At 38.9% G+C, this 16,948-nt stretch overlaps 1 long non-coding RNA gene across 1 annotated transcript; it reads right to left on the minus strand.

Moving 5' to 3' along the window:
- Positions 1-1,568: 1,568 nt before the first annotated feature.
- On the minus strand, positions 1,569-2,724 carry LOC135241187 (uncharacterized). The gene is made up of 2 exons (XR_010325923.1): positions 2,308-2,724; positions 1,569-1,767 (listed from the first exon to the last, which is right to left on the minus strand). It is a non-coding gene; the product is annotated as an uncharacterized LOC135241187 (long non-coding RNA).
- Between the last annotated feature and the right edge of the window lie 14,224 nt (positions 2,725-16,948).

Consider the following 16,948-nt stretch of genomic DNA (forward strand, 5'->3'; position numbering starts at 1 on the left):
CTGACAGTGCACACACCATAGCCCGATTGTATTTCAGTGGTGTCATTGGCCTGAATTCAACCATATGTGCAGAACTTTGACAAAGAATTCAACTTTGACAAACTTTTTTCTTGCAGATAAATCCGCATTTCTTATTTTGCCTTCACAAAATGAGTTTTGCAAGATAGTTGTGGTGATAAACTATGCTATTTGAAGAGAAAATAAATAAATAAATACGCATGTGCACTTATGAGTTAGAGTGAAGGGCACATGCTGATTAAAATCCAGACTTTTGTTGATATAGAAGTATGCTGAATGTTTTCCTTTTCAGGAATGACCCAGGAGAACCTGAATCAACTGCACCAGAAGAGAACATTGCATACATTTGATGGCTCAGTGCTCCAGCTGTAGTAATCCTGGAAAAGCTCCTTATTTCAGTTCAATAGCTCAGTACCTAAGCTAACTTTTCCAATACAAGCTAATACCATGTAATTACAGCAGCTGGCTAGAATTTTCTACAAAACTCTCCAAGATGTATTTGCAACTGTGGAAAAGTAAGCAAATAAGTAAGTAAATGAATAAATACCAAAAAAAGATAAGATTCAGGCAAACACAATGTTAATGTAGAACAAGAAATGGCCTGATGCCAGTTGAACACAGCCCGGTGCTATTTACTGCTTTATTATTCTGCTATTCTGCTCAACCAATGTCTCAAGTGCTCATTGGTTGAGACCCATTTGGATGACTGCTTCCATCTCTTAGTTTTGCCACTGCCTAAGCTTTAACAATAACTTTGGTTTGCATTGCAGGTAAGACACAAACAGCATCCCTTAATTAGCTTTCCAGTGAGGCCATGGCAGTGAAAAGGACTAAATTATACTGCTGCCTTTTACATCTGATTGTATTTCAGTAACATTTAGGAGGAGTGATTCAGTCCAGCCACTCATCTCACCTGTTACAGTGTTCCAGGTCTTGCACATTGACTGCTGATGATAAATATAAGGTAATTAATTAATGAATTAAAGAAAATGAAGATTATTATTATCATTATTATTATTGTCATGTCATCAGCCAGGACTCCATGCAGTCCAAACCATTCCGTTAACTGCCCCGCTGTGTTACAAAAGCAGAACCCTCCTGTTTTCCTGGTAAGCTCTGCTATTATGTCTGACATAAAAATTTGTTAAGGAGCTGCACAGCATTTTTAAAGGATCTTGTAATGAGAGTGGGAAGAGGCAAAACTGCAGAGTAATGTGCTGGGATTTGGCTCCTGTGGTAAATAAATGCAGAGCCTCTACAAGCGATAAGCTGCATTAGAGTTGAGGAGTCTGCTAATCTGCTAACGTGATTCTCCATACCAGTTTACACAACATGTGTCTGGATTAAAAAACATTCCATTACAGCGAGGTGGCTTTGAAATAAGCCGCGAGGACAGCGACGCGGAGATGTTCTTCAGCCGTGTTATGCGTATATCCGCACAAAAAGTATTTGCAGTCGGACCCCGAAAAGAGAAAGAGAAAAGTGCAGAGATATGTTTCAAATTCAATTTCAAAGTTAATAATTGTCAAATGAAGAGCCGGTAGAATAAATCATTTGGAACACAAAGCATTGTTTTATTTGATGTTTTTTTTAATACCCCCACTCTATGGTTCCATCCTTAGCTCTTTCATCATCAGCAAAGCCGTAGCTCAGAACACGTGTCATAGCTTATTATCAGCGGGGATTTCCGGCCTTTAACTTCAGCCTGCGGATAACATCCTTCTTCCGCCGGCTGGTGTGGTAGCAGCGCTAAAGAACAATGGCAGATTTGTGAGGTAACAAAAAACAACATGTGGGATTCCAGCTGAGCTTTAAGTAATGCCGGTACCGTTATTACATGTCCTGTGTCTAACATCCTCCATCCCAGCAAAGACAAGACAAAAAAAATAACGAAGGAATTATTATAATCAGACCCGTTTCAAATAATCATTTTAAAATGTTTCATGGCCATTCAAATACATATTTCTGTTATTTAGGTATGTAGTAAATATGTACAAATAAAATGATTCTTTTATTTATTTTTGAAATACTTGCATATCAATAACATTTTATAAGGTCATAAGTTTAACTCCAGTAGGTTTACTCATCACTGACCATGTGTGCCCTTGTAAATGACATTGGCAATGGTATGAATTTCACTAAGATTTTGATATTTGTACCCCAACCTTGGGATGGGGACGGGGACTGGTATTTAGAAATAGGTTAAGTCTCAATGCGTGTCTAACTACAAAGATGAAGAATTAACTACAGCTTTATAAGGTTACATTCAGCAATGCTGTCTGAACTCACCTCTCAACTCTTCATTCCAGATGCTTTCCTCAGGTCTTCAGAGTTTTGACTAACATCTGTGCTCATACCTATGGCAACTACCATCTGAATTCAGAGACAGAGGTGATGCAATTACTAGAGGGGGTCACTGTTATTTATTGACCTTGAATGTGTTTGAGTGGCTTTATAGAGGGGGAAAAAAAGAAAAAAACTTGACTTGTTTCAACCATAGTATTTTTCTGAATTCCTTGTGTATCTGTTAGATTCATAGCCATGCTATTTTATTGAAGTTAACCAGCGTAGGTATAACCGCAGGGTCGCTGCACACTGCCATTAATCTCTTTTAGCATCTCATTGCTGTATCATGATTTTGCACATTTTGTGCTATGCAAAATTATGGCAGACAAATACCCAAATACCCATCACAAAATGCATCTTTCCAATAACACCACTCCCCCTGTGCATTCAAGCAGGCCCGTTTATGTCGCTGTACTAATTGCCTGATTAATCTCAGGTGTGGTCAATTACCAGGCACACTTACAGAGGGTGGGGCCCACAGAGTTGCAGATTCTCAAGAGTGGGGGTTGGTGTCAGACGACCTATTTATTTATTCTTTGTAATACCAGGGGCCCTGTTTCACAAAACAGAGTTAAGGAGTTAACTGGATAACTGCACTGAGTAAAACCCAGAATCCTCCCAAATCTGGAATCTGGAAGTAAAAAGAGCTGTTCTGGGTTTTACTCAGTGTAATTCTCCAGCTAACTCAGTAATCCTGTTTAGAGAAACAGGCCTCTGGAGAGTTCCATTGAGATTAATACAATACTCATTTACAAGGGTGCCCTGGCCAAGCAGCAGCAAACAATGCAATAATAGTGGCAATACAAGACAATTCAAACAATGCAAAAAAAATAAAATAATAAAAATACAAATAGCAAATGGGGGAGTCAATGGCTTGCTTGGAGACACTCTTATTTCATTAAACATATTAAAAATCTCATATGCAATATTTCAAAAAGTATTTTACATAATAATACAAAACAAATTGATATTTTAATTTTGTACTTGAAATACTGTTTGAGTCAATCATTTGAGTAATTTCCTTTATTTCAAACGAAAGTATTTATTCTGAATTATTTGCAAATACCTCACATAAAAGGAATAGGTCTTTCCCGGTTTATTTGCAACAATAAATTAAAAGAGAACTTTTTGATAAGTATCTGTGTTTTTCCTAGGTTTGAGAACAATACAGTATTTTACACGCATTCAGTTAAACAAATGTCAGCACACCAAAATCTATGTTAATTACAAATATAGATTTATGTAAATAGTCCACATAAGGACTTCAGGATGTACTGCTACGTAACCGTTTGTGTTCTTCTTTATCCATGATACTTGTGACTTGTATTGTACTGTACCATTATGGTTTGTTGTGCATTTGTCTGCTGCCATTATTTGTGTCAGCAGGGCATCATAAAAGTCACCAAATTTCACTCATCTTTTTAAATCCCACTACGAAGCTAACAGAAGGAGGGATTTTTAGAATGGAAAGGGCTCTGAGGTATGATGCCTACTGCTGTGAGCGGTGTGTCCTGTACATTTGGCTATTCTTCAGCCTGCACTCTTCTACACTCTGAACATTACCTTGCTATTATTTGCAGTGCCTTTTCTTCACTTTCTGAAGTAAAAGGGCTTTTTTTACCTGAATAACTTCAATTTCCCAGAAAAGGTTTTTCTCTCAAGCAGCCACTGCCTGAGTCTTTAGTAGGCTGACAAAATGGAACACTGCAAGACAGTAAAGTTTCGACTCCACCAGTCTTTTTGTCTCCCAACTAAGGCAGAAAGATCAGAAAAAAATAACTATATCTAAAAGAAAGTTGGAAGCAGGATTCAGTGCTCAGAATACAGGGGATGCAGTTTGCTTAGTTTTGGATTGTGTGACCTAGTGTAGGAATGCAATCTGTTTGATTATCTTCCAGATGTTGGCATCTTTGAGACCTAACTGGGATTACTCTCAGATAATTGGCTGTCTTAATTAAGCTCTCTGTGAATGTCTTGGAGGCAGAAATTGTCTTCACATAATAAGCTCAGCGCGCAGCTAATTATAATGAATATCCCTCGCAACCAAGATGCTTGCACTAGAGGGTTTAAATAAAAGCAATAACACACTAAAGTTATGACGGGCTGAACGCAATAAAATCTGGGTTTTAATATTTTATAACTTTGCATTATTTATTAGTGTGTTTTTTTTATCCTTAAAGGTTTGGTTACTTGTGCTGTATCATTACAGTGCGGAAAGTGAAGCTAGCCCAAACCCTGCAATAAGCATAATTAATACAGATAAGTCACATCTGTGATGTTGCTTCTTCTTGTTTACCTTTCTAATCTGGCCAATCACGTACCAGCAGGAGGGGAGCTCTGGAGAAAGCCAACGTAGAAGGCCTCTGCAGCGACGTATTGTTTCATTTAAATTCCACAGACCATGCATAATTTAGCACGGCTCATAAAACTACATTGACATTTCACAGAGGTTAATATTTTTGTAGCACAAAAAGAAATGAAACCCCTGCTCAGATTCAAGAAATGTCCCAACTCCACGACGGCAGTGATCAACTTACGAGACGTCCGATTAAACGTGGCCCGAAAAGCCTTACGACATCCTGAGGACCTTTTTTTTTCTGCCTCTGTACAGCGATGATCTTTTTTCTTCTGACAGGTGTGTCATACCTCGTTGTCACAGTTAATGTCCTCAAAGCCTATTCCCAATGCTCAGGTATTATACAAAGGAAGGGAAAGCTGCCTTGCGCGCACGTCCGGGCTTAGCAGAGTGACCTATGGTGAACTTAATTTGCATTTGGCCAAGCTCCCATAATAAATGAAACTGAAGATATACAGTAATTAATATGCTTGAAGCAACAATATGAATATGAAATTGAATAGTGACAAAATAGTTTATTTGCATAATGAGGCTAAACCTTCAAACCTTTGTCTCCATGGCTTTTGGTTTAATATTTCATTGTTTTGTCAAGTTGCATTATAAATTATGAATCCCTTCACTGCACTGACATTATAGTACTTAAATATTCCATAGGCTATATATATATATATATATGTGTGTGTGTTCATAGACACTGGGTTATTGATTGTGGAATTATATTTTTGCATTTATTCTACTGTGTTTATTTTATATCAGACAGAAAAAAGCAGACTGTTAGACACACTTCTTTTGTAGACAGGTCACACTCCTTGAGTAGCCAGTACTAGGCTATATTTATCTGTGAATATAATGGTAAGTCTGGCACTTAATTCAAGGGAAATCAAGCATTGTCCTGGACTGAATGTGTCACATTGGACTGGAATAACTGCTGTTGCTCTCCTGGCCTTCTGTCATCACAATGTGACGGTAGTGGGAGCAGCATTAAGCCCCTGTGTATGCGTGTGCATGCGTGTGTGTGTCTGTTTGTGTGTGTGTGTGTGTGTGTGTGTGTGTCTGTTTGTCTATGTGTATGTTTCTGTGTATTTGTGTGTCTGTCTGTCTGTGTGTGTGTCTGTCCGAATGTATGTTTGCGTGTGTGTTTGTGTGTATTTGTGTGTGTGTGTCTGCCTGTTTGTGTGTGTGGGTCTGTCTGTCTGTCTGCTTATGTGTGTGTGTTTGTGTGTGTGTTAGACTGTTTGTGTGTGCGTGTCTGTGTTAGTGTTCTAGCCTGGTTTCCCTCCGCATTTGTCCTTTACTTTGACTAAAATGTCTAAAGCAAATGTGCACACACCGGTGAATTCCTTTTTATTCCTTATTCTTCAGACATATTTGTTAAAACATAGAGTTGGCAAACCAAGTGACCGTGTTTTGCCCGTGGGCTACGTCGGTTCATTTTGATTTAAGGAGCCTACTGAAAATGTGCCAGTGAGCTAATTGAAACTCTCAGGTAGGTTTGCGTTTGAGTAATGACTGTTTGTCTGTGTCCTTTGATATACACCGAAGAAGGCTGTACTCCACTTCATTCCCAACGTTTTTAATCATTAAAATAAAAATAAACACTATAGCATTAAGCAATTATCTGAATGTGAACCATCTACTTAATTTGACTAAAGTAAATGCAAGTGCTTTTATTGTTTTTTTTTTTTTTGTTTGTTTTTTTTCCTTAAACAAAACAGGTCAACACATTCATTTTGGTGATTACTTTATATAACTTTGATTTATCTATATGACATTGTAAGGACACTTTTTGAATCCATGCCCTTGTTTATATGAAAGGAGGATACTAATATTTTCTTTTTTTTGCCAGACAAAATGTAGCTTTAGAATATAAGATAGGGCCATTTCCCCCTCCTTTTTCTGGCAGTTTGTAATGCCCGGTTGTTTTCATCACACGCTCATCGCCACATCCGCTGCTGTCAATTCAGCAGAGTGCAGACGACACAAGTAGCCCCCGCCGAAGTCCATGATAACAGGCTGCCGGTTCCTTTCGCGCTGCAGCCTACTGACTCAATGCACGCCTTCCCCGACTCGCTGCGCACGCTTGAGCTGGAAGAGGACACTTCACGCCCAACCTTTGGAAGGTGGACTGTTGGCAGCCGCCTGACCGGCGGAGGTTGCCGGTGAGCGATGAGATCCAGTCATCCTGGACGGCCTGATCCCTCCCTCCTTTGGGTGACACTACGGCTAATTACAGGTTGCTCTGCGGGGCTGGCGGCCGCAGTCGGCACTGTCACAGTAACAGTAATTTACCCGGATGAGCCGCCAAGCGGCCCTGATAAGGACTAATGCTGAATGAATCTGGGCCTGACTGTTCACACCGGGAGTCTTTCAGACCTGATTTCTATCAACACTTTGTCCTTAACGTGGAGTTAAAAATCAATGCTAGTGCGGCTTCCTAGTTCTCCATCACACAGACAGATTAGCTGGTATAGCAACCCACAATCTCAATTTGCCAGATTGTGCTTGTAAAATTAGCATTAATAAATCCAATTTACAGGCAAATACTGACTGGCAGAGGCTGGAGGTCTTTCAATCCCTGAGCCTCACGGAAAAGCCTATATCCTCAGAACCTTAATATTTAAAGAAAGAACCTCAATACCAGGGCACATTCTATTGGCTACATCTGTAATCTGCCAGGGTGTTACGTAAAATGTTCAGGTCTTTGTTCCGTTAATTGCTCTGTCTCCACAGTAGTGAACAATGGTACCCAGTGGTGCATAAAAGTACAGTTATTTTCAGAATATGGATGATAATGCACAAACAATGTCCAAGTTAATATTCTGGGGGCAAGGTACACTGCCAAATACTGAAGTGGGTGGATTGTTGTTTGTTTTTACCTGGGTGCATCTGTGCCAAGCACAGAGCCACAATTTCACCGACTGCAATGCTGAAAAATGTCACCATTACGATCTGAAAAGTTCAGCTTGTTGACATCCAGCTCTAAGTTCTCGTGTGGTCAGGCCGCTCAACTTGGCCATTCCAAACGTCACTCAGTCTCCTGTGTGTTGCCCTTGCAGCTGGGGTCAACAATGTCCCACTCATTGTGCTGGAGTTTCTGGGAAGCTCAACATTTCTTGTGCTGAGTGCTTTTGTGTTTATCTGAGTGTTTCTGTTTAAGCTGCACAATCACTGCATGCTTTCTGGACTTTCAAAAAAATAAAATAAATGCAATGGTTATTTCTTTATTCACAAATGCAGTTTGTTAATGCATTTTTTCAAGTTGGCAATTGCCACCAATTACTTTTTGTTGTATTGGTTCGTAGAGTACTCAGAAATCTAAGCAATTTCATATTTTACCGACAATTTGTCCCAGGTTTGGTTCATGTGTGTATGTGTGTGTGTGTGCATGTGTGTGTCTGAGTGTGTGTTTGTGTGTACATCTGTGTGTGTGTGCATGAGTGTGTGCATCAGCATGTTTGTCTGTAAGCATCCCATTTAAAATTTTAAAGCTCTTTACTTTTATTAGAAGTCTCTCACCCCAAACAGCTGCCAGTGTATGCGTTTGTAAAAGAGGCATGCACTCACCCCATATTATGACAGATAATTGGACAGAAATTGTGATTCATTAAATATTTTGCTTTCAGGAGAACAAAAAAAAAACATAAGGTATTCAGAGTCAACAGACATCACTTTGAAAAGGTCGGACACATTTTTGCTCTAACAGTAAACAACACATTTACACAGCATAGATCGATAAATCTCTCTGAGTGATAATTCTCAAAGTGATGATGATAATAATGAAATCCAAGTGAGCATGCTCACATATGAGCAGTTTTGGCATGAGCCTCCATGCTACAGAAGAGCGCATAACAGACCGAGAGCAAGCTGCTGTGTGCGAATGAGAATTACCTTCTGTGACCGAAATCAGAGGAGGAATAGACAAAAACAAGCCCATATATAACTTAATCTGAACCAAAAAGGGTACGTTTTAAAAAATGAGTGGCCACATTGGTATCTGTTCCCCTAGCTTTTAATCGAAATATGCAATCTCATCCAGTGACTATGAAGCTCAGTGTTGTGAAGCTACAACAACAGCAACAAGTCATATTATATTTATTTTCTCAGTATATAGTGTCTCCTTTTATCTTAAAGAGGACATAATGGTTACTGCACATTTTGGGATATGGGGCACCCTGTTTTTGTTTTTTGTTATTTTTTCTCAGATTAAATCATTTGTAGCATCTGACAAGCTGTTAATTGAACTCTCTGGTAGTCTGTAGTCTGTAAAATTCATGAATGGTTTACAAAATAATTCACTGACAGAACGAGAGGCACTGCAATGAAAAGTTCAGACACCCAGTTACTGAACCCTCTGCCTGCCTTAGGAAATGCTAAATATAATCAAATGGCAACTGTTAGCTGAACCTACATTCCCAGTCAATCACGTAATGAAATCACAGCCTTGCCGAGATGTTATCAGTTACCTTAACTGGTGATGGGATTGGCTATAGAGAAAAAATGGACTCATGGTGTCCTCATTGCATTTCAGAAGCCCCGAATGACACTTATAGAAAACTACAGATTTTAATAGTAATTTAACAGCAGTGCTTTTCCTTGTGTGTGTTTTTTTTTTTTTTCTGAAGGCCTTTGGGAAAAAAAAAAGATGCTAGTTACCTAACAACATACTCTGTAGGACTCCTGTAGGAAGTCCTTTGCCAGGCAGATAGAATAGTTCTTTATATAATGAAGCATTTCCCTCTCCGAGTTGGAGAATATCCTGTATTTGTATAGCATTTTCCCTGTTTATAGCCTCAGGTAATACTCCAGAATGTCTAAGCGGTATTTGTCCTTCTCTGCTGGCTGACAGTTTGTCAGTATTGTCATCCAAGAAGCCTTGGCTCCTAGAAATGTCATGATGCCAAAGGATTTAACAAATGGTTCTACTTGAAGGCTGGCTACTCAGTTGCAGTCTCAGAGGGCAACGATACAGCAGGGTTTACCCCCCTTCCCTGAAACCTTCATTCTCTGTCACGGCTGGGGAAAGAAGGTCAATCTCCTTCAATCAAGATAATCACCAGCCTCATGTGGTTTGGTTTCTGTCTGCAGTAAAAGGCTGTAGGCACTGCAGCCATCCAGAACCAGGGTAAAGCAGCGCTACGGGTACTGTGGAGTAGACCTACAGGCACTGTGGCCCTCCGTGATCAGAGTTCAGTAGCCCAACAGGTATTGTTGGCCTCCAGGATCACTGTGGCACGACGGCTCTATAACACCAGGGTTGAGCTGCACTGTTTCAGGGCATGGATCTTCAATGGAAAAGAGAGAAGATGAGCATCTGCTCAGAGCAGCTGCACAGACAATGATGATTATGATAATCCATAGCTTGTGTAAATACCAAATGTAGGCAGAAGATGATGGGATACGCTTTTACACAGTCTTTTAGTCATTTCTTATCAGTTATTCTGCCATGCCAATGGGTTTTGTTTTTCTTTTCTACAGAGATAAAATGCATTTGCAGCTTTGTAGAGCTGCTGCTACTGCTCTTGCCACAGAACTTTTAACCAGTATTGTTTGCTTGCTCTCACATTACTTGGACATTTCCAAGCCACCAGGGAAAGAAACCCTCAGCAGCCTTTGTTTCTGGTATGGGAAACAAAAGTAACTGTCAACGCTATCATAAATGGATTGTCTCGGATAAGATTTGGCGTGGGAGGCATGCGAGGGTAACAGACAGGCTACGGAGATGTTTCTATCAGACACAGCCTGTTTCACGCTGAGGAAACCATTGACATCCATGAGGGTTGCATCAAAACCCTCACAGAATGGCTTTAAAGATGAAGCACCCAGCTCACATAAATTTAAAGTTTTCTTTTTTACTTTGAATTCTTCCCTCCAAAGTTTCAGGGAGACATCATCATGAGGACAAACCCTGCAAGGAGATATCGGCAGTAATTGGCAGCTTAAACCAAGTTTTAGGTTCATTGTGTTCAAAGCAATGTCCTAGGCTGCATCTTTGTGCTGTTAACACCTTTTCTTCTATCTGCACCTTGTGCACTATAGATGATCTGTTCCCTTTCTTTTGTAAGTGAGTCATATTCATTAAATCAAAGGGTCAGGCACTGTAGCAGATTTTCTCCTTTGTGGGGCATACCCTGTATAATAGGATATTACAAACACAAGCACTTTTTGCACTCTTTATTTTACAGCATCCCAGTACCATCTGGTTGTTCTACTACTGACATATTGTGTGTGTGTGTGTATGTGTGTGTTTGTGCATGATCCCGTATTTACATGTTTATATTTGCACATGCAAATTAAGTACATCATAAACAAATTGTGTATAAATGTACTGCTCATATATATATATATATATATATATATATATAGAGAGAGAGAGAGAGAGAGAGAGCATCCGTGCTCGGCGAACCTACCCTGGGTAAATAAAGGTTAAATAAAAATAATGAGTAAGGAACAGGTCTTGTAACCTAAAGGTTCGATTCCCAGGTAATCATGTAACGAGATCAGTATGGAACAACTGGAAGAACTTGACTGGCCTGCACAGTTCCCGGACCTCAACCCCTTTGGGATCAATTAGAAAGCCAACTGCGAGCCAGGCCCAAACGTCCAATCAGTACCCAACCTCACTAATGGTCTTCTGGCTGAATGGAAGCAAATCTCTGCAGAAATGCTCCAACATCTGGTATAAAGCCTTCCCAGAAGAGTGGAGGTTGTAATAGGAACAAAGGGTGGACCAACTCCATATTAATGCCATCATTTTGAATGAGATGTTGAGTGTCAGGTGTGCACATACTTCTGGCCATGCACACACACACACACACATACACACTGACATAATATTTCAAGATTATATGCGATCTTTTCTAGGGCATCATTTTAATCAGACAGTACTCCTGCAGTGGACTGGCAGAATTACTGTACAATCAGCCTATATCACTACCTCAGTTTCATCAAGTTTCAAGAGCACAATGATAACAATGTCATTAGACTGGCATGCTGAAAGAAGAAGTACCAGCACTGCATGTCCAAGGAAGGCAAGAATTAATAGTGTGCTACTGCTGGGGCTGTGGGTTGTGTAAAATCACTTTTCTTAAAGAACATGGCTATGTATATATGTATATACATACATATGTGCTTCTCTTTCATTTACTGGCTCTCTTTCAGGGAGACAGAAGACATACAGAATATATTGGAGTTGGAATATGGTGGACAGGCATTTCTGAACATGGGGTCGCTACCTGTAGTTAGAAAATGGAACATGACATTACATACCACTACATCAGTGCCAGTAATAATTCTGCTTAAATCATGGGGTATAAAAGTTATTCTCTCGTCCAAGGGTGGTGATATAGGCAATGCGTTACTCAGGAGGGAAGTGTTGTGGATGTATATGTTGGACACAGAAGAACCCAGTGGTCTGCACACCACGGTTTTAGATTTGCAATGAAAATATTCACGTCCTTAAAGTGTAACATTCTCAGCTTTTATATAAGGTTTTTATATACTTTGGTTTCACAAAGTAGAAATTACAGCACTTTTATACACAGCCCCCCATTAGAGGGCACCATAATGTTTGAGACATATTAATGTTATGTAAATGGAAGTAGTCATGTTTAGTACTTTGTCACATATCCTTTGCACATGACGGCTTGAAGTCTGTTACCCATAGATATCACTGGGTGCTAAGTATCTTCTCGGGTGATACTCTCTCTGTACTGCACCCATATTCAGCTCCTGCTTGTTTTGGGGGCTAGTTCAGCAAATTAAATGCATGTTCAGTTGGATTCAGATCAGGTGAATGACCTGGTCAGTCAATCATTTTCTTGTTTTAGGCTTTGAAAAAATGTTGCTTTAGCAGTATGTTTCTGAAGGATGAAGCACTGTCCAATGAGTTTGGAGGCATGTGCTTTTCAGTAAGCCTCAGGTTTGGCCTATGTCTCGGACTGTTTTCTTCTTATTTCTCAGCCTCATAATGGCTTCCTTGACTTTTATTGTCACAGCTCTGGTCATCGATGTTGTCAGATTCCAATACCGACTCCAAAGGCAATCAAAAGCCTGGAATCAAGATTAGATACTGAAAGACCTCTTATGCAGAACCTACATTAAGGAAGAAACTGAACACACCTGACTAATCAGAAACACCTGGGAAGCCATTTGTCCCTTACATCATAGTACCCTGTAATAGGCAACTGTGTATAAAAAATTCTGTAATTTCTACATAGTGAAAACAAAATGTATAAAAATACCCTTAAATAAAATCTGAGAATGTGCACTTTAACCACATGTCCTTCTTTACAAATATGAAATTGTGGAGTACAGAGCAAGATCAAGAAACAAAGTCTTTGTCCCAAACATTATGGAGCTTATATATAAGTCCCTGTTTCCATCTGTTTCCCATCCTGCAGTTTCTGCATATTGCGTAATCAGTACTGTGAAGCATAACTGCACATATGTAGATGTACTTGTTAAGTTTGTGTTTTTGTAAATAATTTTGCTGTCAATCAAGGATGAACCGGAGGGCATATACGCCTTGACAGTGAAGAAGATGCTTGTTACATCAATACGTCAGTATGATTAAATTGTCCCTCTTTCAGAGAAGTGGCCTTCTCACCATTCAGAGAAGTAGCCTGACTTTCTACATGTATTTCAGTTTTTATTTATTTATTTAATTTGTCATAGTGCTCTGATCAGTCTTTTATTTATTTACTGTTGCAACAGCACAGAACCTTTTAGGTTTATTCCCTACCCAGTTAATTGCTGGTTAAGAGTTCAGATCTGGCCTCTCTTGGTAGAGCACCCATCAAAAAGACAGTAAGCATAGTCTGCAAACTTTTCTCACATATTCATCTGATAAATGTGGAATGTTATGGGGATTGATGGATACAGTACTGCATACTGCACACAACATCTGTTTTTAACTTTGACGTTGATTTATTTTTATGTCATTTGGCAGACACTTACACAGAGCAAATCACGAAAGTGCTTATTTGCCCTGCACTATACGCTTCGTATTCATATATTTAGCAAGTCTGCACAAATTGTGCAAAGTAAGTAGGACAAGGATAGTATTTGGAAAGGTTTTAATGTGAGTGTAAGTGCAGAACCATCCATGTTCTGGTGGGCTTCGAGTAGTTGGTCCACCAGTTAGGCTCCTATTGCTGTTGTTGTTTTTTTTGTTTTTGTTTATTTATCTAACTAAATCTTTTAAAAATGCATTTTTAAAGAAACCAAAAAAAAAAAAATCATAATTCTATTTTTTAAAATTGTTTGTCAGAGTTCAGGTGACATGCTGATTGAATTCCTGCCCTCGTCCTGCCATACGGATAAAAAACTGTAGTGAAAAGAGTGAGGCAGGATAATCAAGTGGGGCAGTGCTGTTAGTCCAGAGCTCTTTCCATTGAAAAATACCTGTCCTATCATAACAATGATTCTTCACCCAATATAGAAAATAAATAATAGAAATGTTGAAATAACTTATTAAAAGCTATTTTATCAGAAACAATAGTAACAATAAAAAGTATACATAGTTGTGTGCATCACTCCATGATGAGATATTATACATTTTTATTTTAATTTATTTACAGATTGTATTGTGATGAATTAGGTTGTACATAGCGACATACCTCAGGAGGTAAGTGCGGTTGTCTAGCAGTCGAACCGGCAGCCTTCTAGGAGGGTTGCCGGTTCGATCCCCCACCCTGGGCGTGTCGAAGTGTCCCTGAGCAAGACACCTAACCCCTAATTGCTCCCAATGAGCTGATTGGTACCTTGCATAGCATGCCAGCCTTTCAGCGTTGGCCTGTGAGTGTGTGTGTGTGTGTGTGTGTGTGTGTGTGAATGGGTGAATGAGTGGCATCAATTGTAAAGCGCTTTGGATAAAAGCGCTATATAAATGCAGTCCATTTACAATTTACTGTGTGTGTGTGTGTGTGCGTGTGTGTGTTTGTTCTTGCTCAAGTTTTGGCTGCTCTATGCCAAACTTAGTGGCCTTCAGTGACATTTTCTTTACCCTTTCAAAATGAGCAAATGTGTGATTGGTGGTATCCCAGAACAAACACAGCTATTGTGAAACAAATGGCACAACCCTCCAAAATAATTGCCTTCCAAGAGGCATTAAAATCAGCCATAATTTATGTGATTAATTAGTAAAGAATGTACCTTATAATTATAAATTGCTTTTTACCAACCAGTAATGGAAATTTTATGCAAACCCATTTGCCTTGATTTTAATTTTGCTAAATGCCACAGAGGCTATGGTGCCCTTTGTGTACAACCATTTCAATATAAAGTACAAAGGCAACATTTGCAGTGTTAGTGAAAATTAGACCTGAAATCACTTTTACAAGTTCCACTGTCTATGACCTGAAAGTCTTTTTTTTATTATATATAATTTTTACGAGATAGTAACTTGTATGTACAAGACAAACTTAATTATCGGCTGACTTTTGATGGGCATGCTTTTATTTATTAATTATTTTTTGCCTTTCAGAACCACCGCCGGTTAAAGGAGAATTCCACCACAAAATAACATTAAATGTCCAGGCAACTGGATTCAAATTGTGGTTATATTTCTCAGAAGTGACAAATGAATGTTTTCTTAATATTTATTTCAAGTTTTTAACCCAATTATAACCATTAAATTGTAATAAACACTATTAGATTATTGTGATCTGTTCTGCCGAGAAGAACAGGGTAGGCGCATATTCTGCACTCAAAAACATTCATATCTCTAAGACATGTCATATGCAAACCATTCCTCATCACTAGCTAGTTTAGAGCCGGTTAGAGTAGTAACCTTACACAACTATGGCATGACGAAATAAAGCAACATAAGCAAGGCTTTAGTGTGAGAGTACCTATTATCAACCCGATAGACAGTAAAAAGTAAACATTTTTACAACCATATATAAAATCAGTAACATCAGTATAAATCTGTACATAGTTATGAAGGGAAAAAAATAGTCGTTATCCTCTGGAGTTTATTTTTTATGTACAATTACGGGTTTTTCTGGCAAAATGTGTCAGAAGTTGCCCAGCGCTAGAATTAGCCGCTAAGGGTACGTGTATCAACCACCCATAGAGATTAATGGAACTTGTCTTTACTTGAGTTTATATCAGCATTTCTATCAAGCTGTACATACTCTCAGTTGTAACCCATGTTGCTGGAAGCAAAATAGCCATTAGGGAAGCAGTCTATAAACCGTAAAACGATGTCTGCGCCATTGAACTTAATGGTCGTGATTAAAGAAATCCAAGTGTGTTCCTAGTCTAACAGTTGAAATTGTAAAAGAGGCCACATTAATATAACAAAAGTATAAGTATGATGCAGTTTCTTTCTTCTTTTTTTGTTCATTTAGCCAATTTATTATGTGTATTTTACTGGAATTGCATTTTAATAGGCTAGGTAATGCTGTCCAATTTGGTAGAGGTAGACCTAGACTGCATTGACAGAACTTAGTTGGTTAACATTAGCTTACTGCTAGTTACGTTTTTTTTTTTTTCCTGCAGCAATATACTATGACCTAAGTACCGCCAACAAATGTCTATTATTGTTAACAGTATTTTGTAAATACTCACCGAGACCTTGGAAGCCTACAGGCTAGGGAAATATGGTTCTATAGGGGACAGCACAGAATAAAATTTCAGAAATAAAATTTCCATCGGTAAGTTACATAACCACCAATGTCTATGATAAACACTGGGGTATTTATTTGCTTTGCTCTGATGGCTACTCAAGCATCAGAAGCATGTCTTTTACAAAGAACAACACAAAGACACTAACAGATGTTTAACTGAGAACATTTAAGCGCATGTTTGCGGTAGATTGGCAGTGTTGTTTTAATTGACGCAAACGTTGAAGACAGTGTAACTAAAACGTGACTAAAAAACTGACATTGAAAACATTTCATTTTTCACTGGCAGTAGAACTGGTAATTGATGTGCTTACTTCTGTCTTTAATCCACTAACATGGCAAGTCAAGCGATTTTTGTGTGTTCCACTGCTGATGTGTCTCTCATCCAGTAAAAAAAAAAACAGCAATGAATTAACAAAAGACAAACATGATATTTTTGTAAGGTAATTTATTGAAATGTATTCCTTTAGTTGTGGAGACTATCTGCATCAACTATCCTATGAGAGAATGTCAAAATGGCAGCCATACATTTCACCTTCATCTCCTCTCCACCACCACTGGTATTCTATAAAATGTTGGTTCTTGCCGGATTTGTTATGAC

Source organism: Anguilla rostrata, chromosome 15, assembly GCF_018555375.3.
Source record: "Anguilla rostrata isolate EN2019 chromosome 15, ASM1855537v3, whole genome shotgun sequence".
In the NCBI taxonomy this organism is placed as follows: domain Eukaryota; kingdom Metazoa; phylum Chordata; class Actinopteri; order Anguilliformes; family Anguillidae; genus Anguilla; species Anguilla rostrata.